Source organism: Scleropages formosus, unplaced genomic scaffold (genome assembly GCF_900964775.1).
Source record: "Scleropages formosus unplaced genomic scaffold, fSclFor1.1, whole genome shotgun sequence".
Taxonomy (NCBI): domain Eukaryota; kingdom Metazoa; phylum Chordata; class Actinopteri; order Osteoglossiformes; family Osteoglossidae; genus Scleropages; species Scleropages formosus.
Window position 1 is genome coordinate 107003 of NW_021641056.1, and position 16283 is coordinate 123285.

The 16283-nt window shown below is 54.2% G+C and overlaps 6 non-coding genes across 6 annotated transcripts; 4 read left to right on the forward strand and 2 right to left on the reverse strand.

Annotated features, from left to right (window-relative positions):
• Window positions 1-5863: 5863 nt before the first annotated feature.
• On the reverse strand, window positions 5864-5935 carry trnad-guc (transfer RNA aspartic acid (anticodon GUC)). Its single transcript has one exon. It is a non-coding gene; the product is annotated as a tRNA-Asp (tRNA).
• A 105-nt stretch (window positions 5936-6040) lies between these two features.
• Window positions 6041-6123, forward strand: trnal-cag (transfer RNA leucine (anticodon CAG)). The gene has a single exon. It is a non-coding gene; the product is annotated as a tRNA-Leu (tRNA).
• Window positions 6124-6205: 82 nt separating this feature from the next.
• On the forward strand, window positions 6206-6287 carry trnas-aga (transfer RNA serine (anticodon AGA)). Its single transcript has one exon. It is a non-coding gene; the product is annotated as a tRNA-Ser (tRNA).
• A 6381-nt stretch (window positions 6288-12668) lies between these two features.
• On the reverse strand, window positions 12669-12740 carry trnad-guc (transfer RNA aspartic acid (anticodon GUC)). Its single transcript has one exon. It is a non-coding gene; the product is annotated as a tRNA-Asp (tRNA).
• A 105-nt stretch (window positions 12741-12845) lies between these two features.
• Window positions 12846-12928, forward strand: trnal-cag (transfer RNA leucine (anticodon CAG)). Its single transcript has one exon. It is a non-coding gene; the product is annotated as a tRNA-Leu (tRNA).
• Window positions 12929-13010: 82 nt separating this feature from the next.
• On the forward strand, window positions 13011-13092 carry trnas-aga (transfer RNA serine (anticodon AGA)). The gene has a single exon. It is a non-coding gene; the product is annotated as a tRNA-Ser (tRNA).
• The last annotated feature ends 3191 nt before the right edge of the window (window positions 13093-16283 follow it).

The window sequence follows — 16283 nt, forward strand, 5'->3', positions numbered from 1 at the left end:
GGTGGTAATGATATTTGTTATCGTCGGTCTGGGGTGTTAAAGAGCCGCTTTATTTCTGTGTGTAATAAGGCCAGAGGGAAATGTCATAATCTAGTAGTGTCTGGTCCTTTACCCAGACTCTTCATGGGGGACATAGTGTACAGCAGACTGGTGTCCTTTAACAGGTGCTTGGAGACGTGGTGCCGCTCTCATCGCATATCGTGTGTTAATAACGGGGACGATTTCTGGGAGAGGCCCAGGTTTCTCACGCGTGATGGCGTACACCTCAACTGGAGGGGTTCGTTTGTTCTGTCCCAAAAGCTGCAGGGCTGACTCAGCCATGGGTCATCTCCCTTAGCAGCTGTGCCTATTGGTGGGCCTGTTACTCATTCTGGTACCAGTGGCCGTTTCTCGCGCGATGGGGTTTCTTGTGCCTTGTCCAGCGAGGGCCTCAAGACTTGGAATAAAAGCGCCAAGTGCAGCCGAAGCATACAAACCGCCACAAGCTCACGGCGTTTAACTGGACTCAGCGGTAGGAGCGCTTGCACCGGAAACCTCAAATGCGTTGAAACAGACATTCCCTCAGCTTGCCAGCGAGGCAAAACTGTGATATACAATGCTCTCTGTTAAATATTCGTTCACCGACGAGTGAAGCTGCTCCAGTAAACGACAATCTTAAGTTACCAATCTGATCTAGTCTTTCTTACCGAAACCTGGCTCGGCGGGTCCGATGCGATTCCGCTAACAGAAGCCGCTCCGGACAGATATGATTATTTCCAGAAATCTCGTTCTGTGCGTCGCGGAGGTGGAGTTGGCGCACCTTGCAGTAATAGATTGCAAACAACACTGAGGAATCGTGATAATCTCACCTCGTTTGAAGTTCTAGAGCTAGATTTCAAGTCAAAACCCAACATACCTATGTTCCTTTTTCTACCGTCCACCTGGACCGCACTCCTCCTCTCTCTCTCTCTCTCGAGGAACTCAGTAACCGTATCAGCGATTCAGTCATTACTCGTGACAAAATTATCTCGATGGGCCATGTCGATGTTCATATAGACGCGCCATCGGATACTCTCGCTAACAGTTTTAAGTCTCTCTTATTATTAGTCTTTCATATTGATGAAAACACTACTGCTAAAATTGTTCATTACATTGGAAGCTCAGATTCTGGAACGAGTAAAGATACTGATCGAATGGCTTTCGGCTATAGTTCAGTGGTAAAATTCGCCCAAGGCTCTGCAGCCCCACCAAAAGCTAAACTTATTCGAACTGTAAGAAACTCACCGTGGTTCAACGAATCAACTCGTGCAATAAAGTTAGAATGTCGTAAATTAGAGCGTAGGTGGCGTTCGAGTGAACTAAACGTTTGTCACGCAGCCTGGTCCGATTGTCTAAGAAAATGGATTAATAAGTTCAAAAAAGAAAGAAAAAAAAAAAACAAAGAAAGAAAGCACTTTCTCACGCCGGATCCGAGTACTACCGCAAGGTTAACTGATGAAAATCGGAAGAACTCTCGCTTCCTGTTTAATGCCATCGCTTGCTTAACTGGTAAACACAAAGATAGTAAACGGTGCATTTCTGCAACCATTACTAACGATGAATTTATGCTGCTCTTCGATAAGAGATTAGAGAACATCCACGAATCCATAGTGCCCTCTAGCTCGGCCTTAGCCAGCATGAGCTCTTCTGGGAATGATAATATTAGTTGTCCGCACCGCCTCGGTAGCTTCGGCGTAATAGCTGTAGAGGAAATTACCGCGCTAGTTCGCTCCGTGAAAGGTACTACCTGTCCTTTGGACCCAGTCCCCGCTAAGTTACGGAAAGCCGCAGTTTCCGCGCTCGCGGGACCTTTTTTGTTAGCATTGTGAATGCGTCGTTACCGAACGGCTGTGTTCCAAAAGCCTTTGAAATCGCCGTTATTAGACCCCCCTCCCCGCTAAAGAAACGGACTGTAATAACGATCCGGACTGTGATAACCCATGGTATTATAGGCCCATCTCCAGTCCACCGTTTTTATCCAAAATTCTAGAAAAGATCGTAGCTTCCCAAATTGTGAAATATCTTAATCACCATGACAAACGCGAAAAATTTCAGTCTGGTTTCCACACCGGTCACGGCACTGAAATGGTGCTCACGCATGTTCTCGGTGATATTCTCATCTCTTCCGATGCCGGTCAGATCTTTATTCTTGTGTTACCGGACTTGAGTGCCGCATTTGATACTGTAGACCATAGCATCCTACTGAGTAGACTTGAAAACCCGGCTGGCCTAAGAGGTACCCTTCTGAAGGGGTTTGACTCGCATTTAGCTAACCGTGAGCAATTTGTACTAAAATCTGACGACTGCAGCCCCTCCATCTCAACTGTGGTTCAAGTATGGTGTGCCACAGGGCTCTGTGTTGGGGCCATTACTGTTCTCGCTCTATATGTTACCATTGGCTGACATGATTCGCAAGCACAATGTGAATTTCCATCCGTACGCCGATGGCACGCAGCTACATGTATCGTTTAAACCTGATGATCCGTCACACGTGGTGTCTCCAGCTAACTGTTGTACCAGTATAGAATTATGGATGAGTTTTTTAAAAAAAAAAAAAAAAAAGGGGAAAAAAAAAAATTCTGCATCTCTAAATGCCAGTGAAACAGAGGTACTTGTGGTGGGTGGCGATGGCAAAACTCTCGACAGAATCACGCCAGTCTTTACAACAAATGCTATTAGCTTGAAGCGTACGGATTGCGTCAAGGATTTGGGAAGCTGTCATTTGAATCTCATGTAAGCGCTTTGACTGAGTCGCGCTTCCTTCAGTTAAGAAACATAGCTAAGTTACGGCGATTCCTATGCAGCTGGGATGCCGAGAAACTGGTCCGTGCTTCCGTTTCAAGCAGGCTGCACTACTGTAGCGCTTTATTATCGAGCTGTCCGTGCGATACTGTGTCCAGGCTACAGTCGGTACAAAATGCTGCTGCGAGAACTGTCACCGGAACTAGGCAGTGCGACCGTATCGTATGACGCCGCCACTTAAATCGTTACGTTGGCTCCCGGTCGCATTTAGGGTTAATTATAAAATCCTGCTTTTGACCCGTATGGCAATACATGGCATTGCTCCTGCATACCTTTGTGAGATTATTGATTCTCATATCCCAGGGCGATACCTTTGTTCACTGGATGCAGGTTACCTTAAAGTGCCTGTGATCAACGAGCCCTCGGTAGGAGGCCGTGCCTTTCGTTACTGAGCGCCCGCACTGTGGAATACTTTGCCAGTTACCGTCAGAAATGCCCCGTCTGCTTCTGTCCTCAAGTCGAGACTAAAGACTTCTTACACGTTCGCTCAGGCATTCCGCCTCGAAACGCGATTCCGCTTGCCTGCGTTTGTTTTGACCACCCGTCATACAAACGCACGCGTAGCACGCAGAGGCGGCCGGGGGAGGGGGGCGGAGATGGGGGGCGAGGCGGCCGGGGGAGGGGGGCGGAGATGGGGGGCGAGGCAGCCGCAGCTGGGGTTGATTGCACCCCCTACTTCTTCTTCTTCTTCTTCTTCTTCTTCTTCTTCTTCCCCGGTGCCCAGCAGTGAGGGAGGGAGACGGAGGAGGAGAGCGGATCCACGCAGACGAGCACGGGCGCGAATTCGAGCCCGAGCCCGGCGACGACGCCGCCCGGACCGACCCAAGGCCCCTAGCCCCCCCCTGACCCGCACGAAGCCCACCCGACCAGTTCCCTATCCCCCCTTTTCCATCCCCTTCCTTCTCCCTGATCCGTGACGGAACGAAACCCCTTCACGGACGGGCGCCGCGTCTGTGCTCACCTGCCTCGTCTGTTGCAGTGGCGCCGAAACCCGGGAGCCAGCGAGACGGGCAGAGACCGGCTGGAGCGCATTCTCCAGTGGATGCAGCAGCAGCAGCAGCAGCAGCAGCAGCAGCAGCAGCAGGAGTCGCCGCACGCGATCGTAGCGGTCCGGCTCGCAGAGCGCCGGGCCCTGGTGGAAGCCCTGGCCGCCCCTCGTGGACCGCCCGATCCATATCCTTACCCATAACCCTAAGCCTATCCGAATCACTTTCCCAGAACAAGCGGTCACTTTGCGGCTATCCCTGTCCCTGTCACCGTTTTCGACCCGAAACCGATCCCTATCCTTATGCCTATCCGTAACCCTCACCCGACCTATAAACCTAACCCTACACCTATCCCTATCACTTTCCTCAACCCAACCCTCTCTCTGAGCCTAAGCCCATCCTTATTCCTGTCCCCATTCCTATCCTTATCGCCATATCGGGGTCCAGTTCCCTGGTGGAAGTCACCGAGGTAGCTGGAAAGCTCCACAGTGGCAAAGCACCGGGGTGGGGGCGGGCGAGATTTTCCCGGAACCGCTTAGGGCCCTGGATGTTGTGGGGCCTGTCATGGCTGACACGCCTCTGCAATGTTGCACGGACCTCGGGGACGGTGCCTTTCGGATTGGCAAACTGGGCAGGCGGTCGCTGTCTCTCAGAAAGGGGGCGGGAGAGCGTGCTCCGGCCGTCGGGCCGTCGCACTTCTCGGCCTCCCTGGGAAAGTCCGTGCCAGGGTGCTGGAAAGGAGGCTCCGGCCGACAGCTGAACCTCACATTGACGAGGAGCAATGCGGGCTCCGTCCGGGCCGTGGAGCCGCGGACCAGCTCTTTACCCTCTCGCCGATAACCGAGGGGCCACGGGAGTTCGCTAATCCGGTCTACGCGTGTTTGTTCCGTGGACTTGGAGGAGGCCTACGGCCGCGTTCGCCGAGAAATTCCGCGGGAGGCGCTTCGGGAGTACGGGGTGCCGGGCCCACTGCTGCGGGGCCAATCGGCCTCCGTAACACACCGTAACACACTGCCGCGTCCGCACACTCGGCATCAAGTCAAGCCCGTTCAGTGGGGCTGCTGGACTCCGCCGAGCTTGCGCCTTGCCCCCCGCTCCCGCTTGTGGTCTTCGTGGGCAAGCGCATCGAGGCGCAGCCGAGGTCAGGAGGAGGGCATTCTGCGTGAGGGCCGGAGGGTGATGCCTCCGCTCTTTTTTTTTTTTTTTTTTTTTTTGCGGACGACGTCGTCCTTTCGGCGGCGTCTCACGGAGGCCTCCGGCACGCGCTGGAACGGTGCGCAGCCGAGCGTGACGCGGTCGGTACGAGGATCGGCACCTCCAAGTCTGAGTCCATGCCTCTCTCACGGAAAAGTAGGGCAATGCCCCCCTTCAGGTGAGGGGAGAACATTTGCCCCGGGTGGAGGAGTTTCAGCGTCTTGGGGTCTCATTCACGGGCGAGGGTGATGATGCAGCAATGCGGTCGCCGTGCCGGGCTGTAGCGGCGAACGGGGAGCGGAGCGGTAAGGCGAAGCTCTCTATTCGCCGGTCGGCCGGCCTACGTCCCTACCCTCAACCAAGCTCGTGAACTCTGGGTGATGGGCGAAAAGAATGAGATCACGGGTACAAGCGGCTGAAATGAGACTTTTCGCCGCAGGGTGGTGGGACTCACTCCCCGCGACAGGGCGAGGAGCTCGGCCATCCGGGAGGGACTCGGAGTAGAAGCCGCTACTCCTCCACGTTGAGAGGGGTGCCAGTTGAGGTGGTCTGGGAGCCCGCTAAGGGTGTGCCTTGGGCGCCTCCCCTTTGGGGCTATACCAGGCACGGCCGACCGGGACGAGACCCCGGGGTCGGCCCAGGACCCGCCGGAGAGGCGGCATCTCACCGTTCTCCTGGGAGGGGCTGGGGAATCGCCCGGCTTGAGCTGGAGGAAGTTGCGAGGGAGAGGCACGTCCGCTCTCCCCTGCTCTCCTTATTGCCACCGCGACCCTCGAAGGACAGGCGCGCAAAAAAAAAAAAGAAACAGACCCCTGCGGGCTTAACGGCGGCGTAGCAAACGCGGCTAGGGTAAGACCCGCGAGCTCCCCGTCGGGGAATCGAACCCCGGTCTCCCGCGTGACAGGCGGGGATACTCGCCACTATACTAACGAGGAGGCGGCTGCGGGCAGGCAGCCCTTCTCTTTCTCGCTGCCACTCGAAAGCACTCCCCGGGAGCGCGTCAGCCTCCCCAAGCCGCGCGAGCAGGGCCGCCGTGCCGCGTCAGGATGGCCGAGCGGTCTAAGGCGCTGCGTTCAGGTCGCAGTCTCCATGGGAGGCGTGGGTTCGAGTCCCACTTCTGACAGCTTTCCGGAAAGTCTCCGGCTAGCGCCCGGTGGCGGAATCAACCGCGAGGCGGGGGGGGGCCGGGCCGCCCGGCTTCCCAGGTAGTCGTGGCCGAGCGGTTAAGGCGATGGGCTAGAAATCCATTGGGGTCTCCCCGCGCAGGTTCGAGTCCTGCCGACTACGCCCTGGAAGTGGCCGGTGCTTGAGGTGCTCTTTTATTCACTCATTTAATACGAAAAAGTACACGAGCAGCCGGGCGCCGCGCAACCCTCCATACCGAGGGCGGACTTCCAGCCGGACTTGTTGGTGCACGGGAGACTGAGGTTGCCGCGCTGCTTGAGGCGGGGGCTCCGGTATTTGCGTGCGCCATGGCCAACGGGAGTCCTGGTGACGGTCAGCGTCGACACGGTGCCTCCCGGGGAGCCTCGGCGCACCGCGTCGTCGGGGGAGAGGTGAAACAACCCAGGCCGGTGACGGAGCAGGCGAAAGCCCCCCGTGCTGAGCGGTCCGTGGGTTGCAGCCTCCCGCTTTTTTTGCCGCAAAGCGCTGTGGCGAAACAAGCACCGTGCTCGAACACAAGCACGCTCATCGCAAGCGTACTCGGTACCAGAGCTCGTCGGCCCGAAGGCCAGCGATCGACTCTGCAGTCGTTTCATCTGGCTGGAGGCCACGCGTTCTGGAAGACTCGGGTGAGTAATGGTTGGTGGTAATGATATTTGTTATCGTCGGTCTGGGGTGTTAAAGAGCCGCTTTATTTCTGTGTGTAATAAGGCCAGAGGGAAATGTCATAATCTAATAGCGTCTGGTCCTTTACCCAGACTCTTCATGGGGGACATAGCGTACAGCAGACTGGTGTCCTTTAACAGGTGCTTGGAGACGTGGTGCCGCTCTCATCGCATATCGTGTGTTAATAACGGGGACGATTTCTGGGAGAGGCCCAGGTTTCTCACGCGTGATGGCGTACACCTCAACTGGAGGGGTTCGTTTGTTCTGTCCCAAAAGCTGCGGGGCTGACTCAGCCATGGGTCATCTCCCTTAGCAGCTGTGCCTATTGGTGGGCCTGTTACTCATTCTGGTACCAGTGGCCGTTTCTCGCGCGATGGGGTTTCTTGTGCCTTGTCCAGCGAGGGCCTCAAGACTTGGAATAAAAGCGCCAAGTGCAGCCGAAGCATACAAACCGCCACAAGCTCACGGCGTTTAACTGGACTCAGCGGTAGGAGCGCTTGCACCGGAAACCTCAAATGCGTTGAAACAGACATTCCCTCAGCTTGCCAGCGAGGCAAAACTGTGATATACAATGCTCTCTGTTAAATATTCGTTCACCGACGAGTGAAGCTGCTCCAGTAAACGACAATCTTAAGTTACCAATCTGATCTAGTCTTTCTTACCGAAACCTGGCTCGGCGGGTCCGATGCGATTCCGCTAACAGAAGCCGCTCCGGACAGATATGATTATTTCCAGAAATCTCGTTCTGTGCGTCGCGGAGGTGGAGTTGGCGCACCTTGCAGTAATAGATTGCAAACAACACTGAGGAATCGTGATAATCTCACCTCGTTTGAAGTTCTAGAGCTAGATTTCAAGTCAAAACCCAACATACCTATGTTCCTTTTTCTACCGTCCACCTGGACCGCACTCCTCCTCTCTCTCTCTCTCTCTCGAGGAACTCAGTAACCGTATCAGCGATTCAGTCATTACTCGTGACAAAATTATCTCGATGGGCCATGTCGATGTTCATATAGACGCGCCATCGGATACTCTCGCTAACAGTTTTAAGTCTCTCTTATTATTAGTCTTTCATATTGATGAAAACACTACTGCTAAAATTGTTCATTACATTGGAAGCTCAGATTCTGGAACGAGTAAAGATACTGATCGAATGGCTTTCGGCTATAGTTCAGTGGTAAAATTCGCCCAAGGCTCTGCAGCCCCACCAAAAGCTAAACTTATTCGAACTGTAAGAAACTCACCGTGGTTCAACGAATCAACTCGTGCAATAAAGTTAGAATGTCGTAAATTAGAGCGTAGGTGGCGTTCGAGTGAACTAAACGTTTGTCACGCAGCCTGGTCCGATTGTCTAAGAAAATGGATTAATAAGTTCAAAAAAGAAAGAAAAAAAAAAAACAAAGAAAGAAAGCACTTTCTCACGCCGGATCCGAGTACTACCGCAAGGTTAACTGATGAAAATCGGAAGAACTCTCGCTTCCTGTTTAATGCCATCGCTTGCTTAACTGGTAAACACAAAGATAGTAAACGGTGCATTTCTGCAACCATTACTAACGATGAATTTATGCTGCTCTTCGATAAGAGATTAGAGAACATCCACGAATCCATAGTGCCCTCTAGCTCGGCCTTAGCCAGCATGAGCTCTTCTGGGAATGATAATATTAGTTGTCCGCACCGCCTCGGTAGCTTCGGCGTAATAGCTGTAGAGGAAATTACCGCGCTAGTTCGCTCCGTGAAAGGTACTACCTGTCCTTTGGACCCAGTCCCCGCTAAGTTACGGAAAGCCGCAGTTTCCGCGCTCGCGGGACCTTTTTTGTTAGCATTGTGAATGCGTCGTTACCGAACGGCTGTGTTCCAAAAGCCTTTGAAATCGCCGTTATTAGACCCCCCTCCCCGCTAAAGAAACGGACTGTAATAACGATCCGGACTGTGATAACCCATGGTATTATAGGCCCATCTCCAGTCCACCGTTTTTATCCAAAATTCTAGAAAAGATCGTAGCTTCCCAAATTGTGAAATATCTTAATCACCATGACAAACGCGAAAAATTTCAGTCTGGTTTCCACACCGGTCACGGCACTGAAATGGTGCTCACGCATGTTCTCGGTGATATTCTCATCTCTTCCGATGCCGGTCAGATCTTTATTCTTGTGTTACCGGACTTGAGTGCCGCATTTGATACTGTAGACCATAGCATCCTACTGAGTAGACTTGAAAACCCGGCTGGCCTAAGAGGTACCCTTCTGAAGGGGTTTGACTCGCATTTAGCTAACCGTGAGCAATTTGTACTAAAATCTGACGACTGCAGCCCCTCCATCTCAACTGTGGTTCAAGTATGGTGTGCCACAGGGCTCTGTGTTGGGGCCATTACTGTTCTCGCTCTATATGTTACCATTGGCTGACATGATTCGCAAGCACAATGTGAATTTCCATCCGTACGCCGATGGCACGCAGCTACATGTATCGTTTAAACCTGATGATCCGTCACACGTGGTGTCTCCAGCTAACTGTTGTACCAGTATAGAATTATGGATGAGTTTTTAAAAAAAAAAAAAAAAAAGGGGAAAAAAAAAATTCTGCATCTCTAAATGCCAGTGAAACAGAGGTACTTGTGGTGGGTGGCGATGGCAAAACTCTCGACAGAATCACGCCAGTCTTTACAACAAATGCTATTAGCTTGAAGCGTACGGATTGCGTCAAGGATTTGGGAAGCTGTCATTTGAATCTCATGTAAGCGCTTTGACTGAGTCGCGCTTCCTTCAGTTAAGAAACATAGCTAAGTTACGGCGATTCCTATGCAGCTGGGATGCCGAGAAACTGGTCCGTGCTTCCGTTTCAAGCAGGCTGCACTACTGTAGCGCTTTATTATCGAGCTGTCCGTGCGATACTGTGTCCAGGCTACAGTCGGTACAAAATGCTGCTGCGAGAACTGTCACCGGAACTAGGCAGTGCGACCGTATCGTATGACGCCGCCACTTAAATCGTTACGTTGGCTCCCGGTCGCATTTAGGGTTAATTATAAAATCCTGCTTTTGACCCGTATGGCAATACATGGCATTGCTCCTGCATACCTTTGTGAGATTATTGATTCTCATATCCCAGGACGATACCTTTGTTCACTGGATGCAGGTTACCTTAAAGTGCCTGTGATCAACGAGCCCTCGGTAGGAGGCCGTGCCTTTCGTTACTGAGCGCCTGCACTGTGGAATACTTTGCCAGTTACCGTCAGAAATGCCCCGTCTGCTTCTGTCCTCAAGTCGAGACTAAAGACTTCTTACACGTTCGCTCAGGCATTCCGCCTCGAAACGCGATTCCGCTTGCCTGCGTTTGTTTTGACCACCCGTCATACAAACGCACGCGTAGCACGCAGAGGCGGCCGGGGGAGGGGGGCGGAGATGGGGGGCGAGGCGGCCGGGGGAGGGGGGCGGAGATGGGGGGCGAGGCAGCCGCAGCTGGGGTTGATTGCACCCCCTACTTCTTCTTCTTCTTCTTCTTCTTCTTCTTCTTCTTCCCCGGTGCCCAGCAGTGAGGGAGGGAGACGGAGGAGGAGAGCGGATCCACGCAGACGAGCACGGGCGCGAATTCGAACCCGAGCCCGGCGACGACGCCGCCCGGACCGACCCAAGGCCCCTAGCCCCCCCCTGACCCGCACGAAGCCCACCCGACCAGTTCCCTATCCCCCCTTTTCCATCCCCTTCCTTCTCCCTGATCCGTGACGGAACGAAACCCCTTCACGGACGGGCGCCGCGTCTGTGCTCACCTGCCTCGTCTGTTGCAGTGGCGCCGAAACCCGGGAGCCAGCGAGACGGGCAGAGACCGGCTGGAGCGCATTCTCCAGTGGATGCAGCAGCAGCAGCAGCAGCAGCAGCAGCAGCAGCAGGAGTCGCCGCACGCGATCGTAGCGGTCCGGCTCGCAGAGCGCCGGGCCCTGGTGGAAGCCCTGGCCGCCCCTCGTGGACCGCCCGATCCATATCCTTACCCATAACCCTAAGCCTATCCGAATCACTTTCCCAGAACAAGCGGTCACTTTGCGGCTATCCCTGTCCCTGTCACCGTTTTCGACCCGAAACCGATCCCTATCCTTATGCCTATCCGTAACCCTCACCCGACCTATAAACCTAACCCTACACCTATCCCTATCACTTTCCTCAACCCAACCCTCTCTCTGAGCCTAAGCCCATCCTTATTCCTGTCCCCATTCCTATCCTTATCGCCATATCGGGGTCCAGTTCCCTGGTGGAAGTCACCGAGGTAGCTGGAAAGCTCCACAGTGGCAAAGCACCGGGGTGGGGGCGGGCGAGATTTTCCCGGAACCGCTTAGGGCCCTGGATGTTGTGGGGCCTGTCATGGCTGACACGCCTCTGCAATGTTGCACGGACCTCGGGGACGGTGCCTTTCGGATTGGCAAACTGGGCAGGCGGTCGCTGTCTCTCAGAAAGGGGGCGGGAGAGCGTGCTCCGGCCGTCGGGCCGTCGCACTTCTCGGCCTCCCTGGGAAAGTCCGTGCCAGGGTGCTGGAAAGGAGGCTCCGGCCGACAGCTGAACCTCACATTGACGAGGAGCAATGCGGGCTCCGTCCGGGCCGTGGAGCCGCGGACCAGCTCTTTACCCTCTCGCCGATAACCGAGGGGCCACGGGAGTTCGCTAATCCGGTCTACGCGTGTTTGTTCCGTGGACTTGGAGGAGGCCTACGGCCGCGTTCGCCGAGAAATTCCGCGGGAGGCGCTTCGGGAGTACGGGGTGCCGGGCCCACTGCTGCGGGGCCAATCGGCCTCCGTAACACACCGTAACACACTGCCGCGTCCGCACACTCGGCATCAAGTCAAGCCCGTTCAGTGGGGCTGCTGGACTCCGCCGAGCTTGCGCCTTGCCCCCCGCTCCCGCTTGTGGTCTTCGTGGGCAAGCGCATCGAGGCGCAGCCGAGGTCAGGAGGAGGGCATTCTGCGTGAGGGCCGGAGGGTGATGCCTCCGCTCTTTTTTTTTTTTTTTTTTTTTTTGCGGACGACGTCGTCCTTTCGGCGGCGTCTCACGGAGGCCTCCGGCACGCGCTGGAACGGTGCGCAGCCGAGCGTGACGCGGTCGGTACGAGGATCGGCACCTCCAAGTCTGAGTCCATGCCTCTCTCACGGAAAAGTAGGGCAATGCCCCCCTTCAGGTGAGGGGAGAACATTTGCCCCGGGTGGAGGAGTTTCAGCGTCTTGGGGTCTCATTCACGGGCGAGGGTGATGATGCAGCAATGCGGTCGCCGTGCCGGGCTGTAGCGGCGAACGGGGAGCGGAGCGGTAAGGCGAAGCTCTCTATTCGCCGGTCGGCCGGCCTACGTCCCTACCCTCAACCAAGCTCGTGAACTCTGGGTGATGGGCGAAAAGAATGAGATCACGGGTACAAGCGGCTGAAATGAGACTTTTCGCCGCAGGGTGGTGGGACTCACTCCCCGCGACAGGGCGAGGAGCTCGGCCATCCGGGAGGGACTCGGAGTAGAAGCCGCTACTCCTCCACGTTGAGAGGGGTGCCAGTTGAGGTGGTCTGGGAGCCCGCTAAGGGTGTGCCTTGGGCGCCTCCCCTTTGGGGCTATACCAGGCACGGCCGACCGGGACGAGACCCCGGGGTCGGCCCAGGACCCGCCGGAGAGGCGGCATCTCACCGTTCTCCTGGGAGGGGCTGGGGAATCGCCCGGCTTGAGCTGGAGGAAGTTGCGAGGGAGAGGCACGTCCGCTCTCCCCTGCTCTCCTTATTGCCACCGCGACCCTCGAAGGACAGGCGCGCAAAAAAAAAAAAAAGAAACAGACCCCTGCGGGCTTAACGGCGGCGTAGCAAACGCGGCTAGGGTAAGACCCGCGCGCTCCCCGTCGGGGAATCGAACCCCGGTCTCCCGCGTGACAGGCGGGGATACTCGCCACTATACTAACGAGGAGGCGGCTGCGGGCAGGCAGCCCTTCTCTTTCTCGCTGCCACTCGAAAGCACTCCCCGGGAGCGCGTCAGCCTCCCCAAGCCGCGCGAGCAGGGCCGCCGTGCCGCGTCAGGATGGCCGAGCGGTCTAAGGCGCTGCGTTCAGGTCGCAGTCTCCATGGGAGGCGTGGGTTCGAGTCCCACTTCTGACAGCTTTCCGGAAAGTCTCCGGCTAGCGCCCGGTGGCGGAATCAACCGCGAGGCGGGGGGGGGCCGGGCCGCCCGGCTTCCCAGGTAGTCGTGGCCGAGCGGTTAAGGCGATGGGCTAGAAATCCATTGGGGTCTCCCCGCGCAGGTTCGAGTCCTGCCGACTACGCCCTGGAAGTGGCCGGTGCTTGAGGTGCTCTTTTATTCACTCATTTAATACGAAAAAGTACACGAGCAGCCGGGCGCCGCGCAACCCTCCATACCGAGGGCGGACTTCCAGCCGGACTTGTTGGTGCACGGGAGACTGAGGTTGCCGCGCTGCTTGAGGCGGGGGCTCCGGTATTTGCGTGCGCCATGGCCAACGGGAGTCCTGGTGACGGTCAGCGTCGACACGGTGCCTCCCGGGGAGCCTCGGCGCACCGCGTCGTCGGGGGAGAGGTGAAACAACCCAGGCCGGTGACGGAGCAGGCGAAAGCCCCCCGTGCTGAGCGGTCCGTGGGTTGCAGCCTCCCGCTTTTTTTGCCGCAAAGCGCTGTGGCGAAACAAGCACCGTGCTCGAACACAAGCACGCTCATCGCAAGCGTACTCGGTACCGGAGCTCGTCGGCCCGAAGGCCAGCGATCGACTCTGCAGTCGTTTCATCTGGCTGGAGGCCACGCGTTCTGGAAGACTCGGGTGAGTAATGGTTGGTGGTAATGATATTTGTTATCGTCGGTCTGGGGTGTTAAAGAGCCGCTTTATTTCTGTGTGTAATAAGACCAGAGGGAAATGTCATAATCTAGTAGTGTCTGGTCCTTTACCCAGACTCTTCATGGGGGACATAGTGTACAGCAGACTGGTGTCCTTTAACAGGTGCTTGGAGACGTGGTGCCGCTCTCATCGCATATCGTGTGTTAATAACGGGGACGATTTCTGGGAGAGGCCCAGGTTTCTCACGCGTGATGGCGTACACCTCAACTGGAGGGGTTCGTTTGTTCTGTCCCAAAAGCTGCGGGGCTGACTCAGCCATGGGTCATCTCCCTTAGCAGCTGTGCCTATTGGTGGGCCTGTTACTCATTCTGGTACCAGTGGCCGTTTCTCGTGCGATGGGGTTTCTTGTGCCTTGTCCAGCGAGGGCCTCAAGACTTGGAATAAAAGCGCCAAGTGCAGCCGAAGCATACAAACCGCCACAAGCTCACGGCGTTTAACTGGACTCAGCGGTAGGAGCGCTTGCACCGGAAACCTCAAATGCGTTGAAACAGACATTCCCTCAGCTTGCCAGCGAGGCAAAACTGTGATATACAATGCTCTCTGTTAAATATTCGTTCACCGACGAGTGAAGCTGCTCCAGTAAACGACAATCTTAAGTTACCAATCTGATCTAGTCTTTCTTACCGAAACCTGGCTCGGCGGGTCCGATGCGATTCCGCTAACAGAAGCCGCTCCGGACAGATATGATTATTTCCAGAAATCTCGTTCTGTGCGTCGCGGAGGTGGAGTTGGCGCACCTTGCAGTAATAGATTGCAAACAACACTGAGGAATCGTGATAATCTCACCTCGTTTGAAGTTCTAGAGCTAGATTTCAAGTCAAAACCCAACATACCTATGTTCCTTTTTCTACCGTCCACCTGGACCGCACTCCTCCTCTCTCTCTCTCTCTCTCGAGGAACTCAGTAACCGTATCAGCGATTCAGTCATTACTCGTGACAAAATTATCTCGATGGGCCATGTCGATGTTCATATAGACGCGCCATCGGATACTCTCGCTAACAGTTTTAAGTCTCTCTTATTATTAGTCTTTCATATTGATGAAAACACTACTGCTAAAATTGTTCATTACATTGGAAGCTCAGATTCTGGAACGAGTAAAGATACTGATCGAATGGCTTTCGGCTATAGTTCAGTGGTAAAATTCGCCCAAGGCTCTGCAGCCCCACCAAAAGCTAAACTTATTCGAACTGTAAGAAACTCACCGTGGTTCAACGAATCAACTCGTGCAATAAAGTTAGAATGTCGTAAATTAGAGCGTAGGTGGCGTTCGAGTGAACTAAACGTTTGTCACGCAGCCTGGTCCGATTGTCTAAGAAAATGGATTAATAAGTTCAAAAAAGAAAGAAAAAAAAAAAACAAAGAAAGAAAGCACTTTCTCACGCCGGATCCGAGTACTACCGCAAGGTTAACTGATGAAAATCGGAAGAACTCTCGCTTCCTGTTTAATGCCATCGCTTGCTTAACTGGTAAACACAAAGATAGTAAACGGTGCATTTCTGCAACCATTACTAACGATGAATTTATGCTGCTCTTCGATAAGAGATTAGAGAACATCCACGAATCCATAGTGCCCTCTAGCTCGGCCTTAGCCAGCATGAGCTCTTCTGGGAATGATAATATTAGTTGTCCGCACCGCCTCGGTAGCTTCGGCGTAATAGCTGTAGAGGAAATTACCGCGCTAGTTCGCTCCGTGAAAGGTACTACCTGTCCTTTGGACCCAGTCCCCGCTAAGTTACGGAAAGCCGCAGTTTCCGCGCTCGCGGGACCTTTTTTGTTAGCATTGTGAATGCGTCGTTACCGAACGGCTGTGTTCCAAAAGCCTTTGAAATCGCCGTTATTAGACCCCCCTCCCCGCTAAAGAAACGGACTGTAATAACGATCCGGACTGTGATAACCCATGGTATTATAGGCCCATCTCCAGTCCACCGTTTTTATCCAAAATTCTAGAAAAGATCGTAGCTTCCCAAATTGTGAAATATCTTAATCACCATGACAAACGTGAAAATTTCAGTCTGGTTTCCACACCAGTCATGGCACTGAAATGGTGCTCACGCATGTTCTCGGTGATATTCTCATCTCTTCCGATGCCGGTCAGATCTTTATTCTTGTGTTACCGGACTTGAGTGCCGCATTTGATACTGTAGACCATAGCATCCTACTGAGTAGACTTGAAAACCCGGCTGGCCTAAGAGGTACCCTTCTGAAGGGGTTTGACTCGCATTTAGCTAACCGTGAGCAATTTGTACTAAAATCTGACGACTGCAGCCCCTCCATCTCAACTGTGGTTCAAGTATGGTGTGCCACAGGGCTCTGTGTTGGGGCCATTACTGTTCTCGCTCTATATGTTACCATTGGCTGACATGATTCGCAAGCACAATGTGAATTTCCATCCGTACGCCGATGGCACGCAGCTACATGTATCGTTTAAACCTGATGATCCGTCACACGTGGTGTCTCCAGCTAACTGTTGTACCAGTATAGAATTATGGATGAGTTTTTTAAAAAAAAAAAAGGGAAAAAAAAAATTCTGCATCTCTAAATGCCAGTGAAACAGAGGTACTTGTGGTGGGTGGCGATGGCAAAACTCTCGACAGAATCACGCCAGTGTT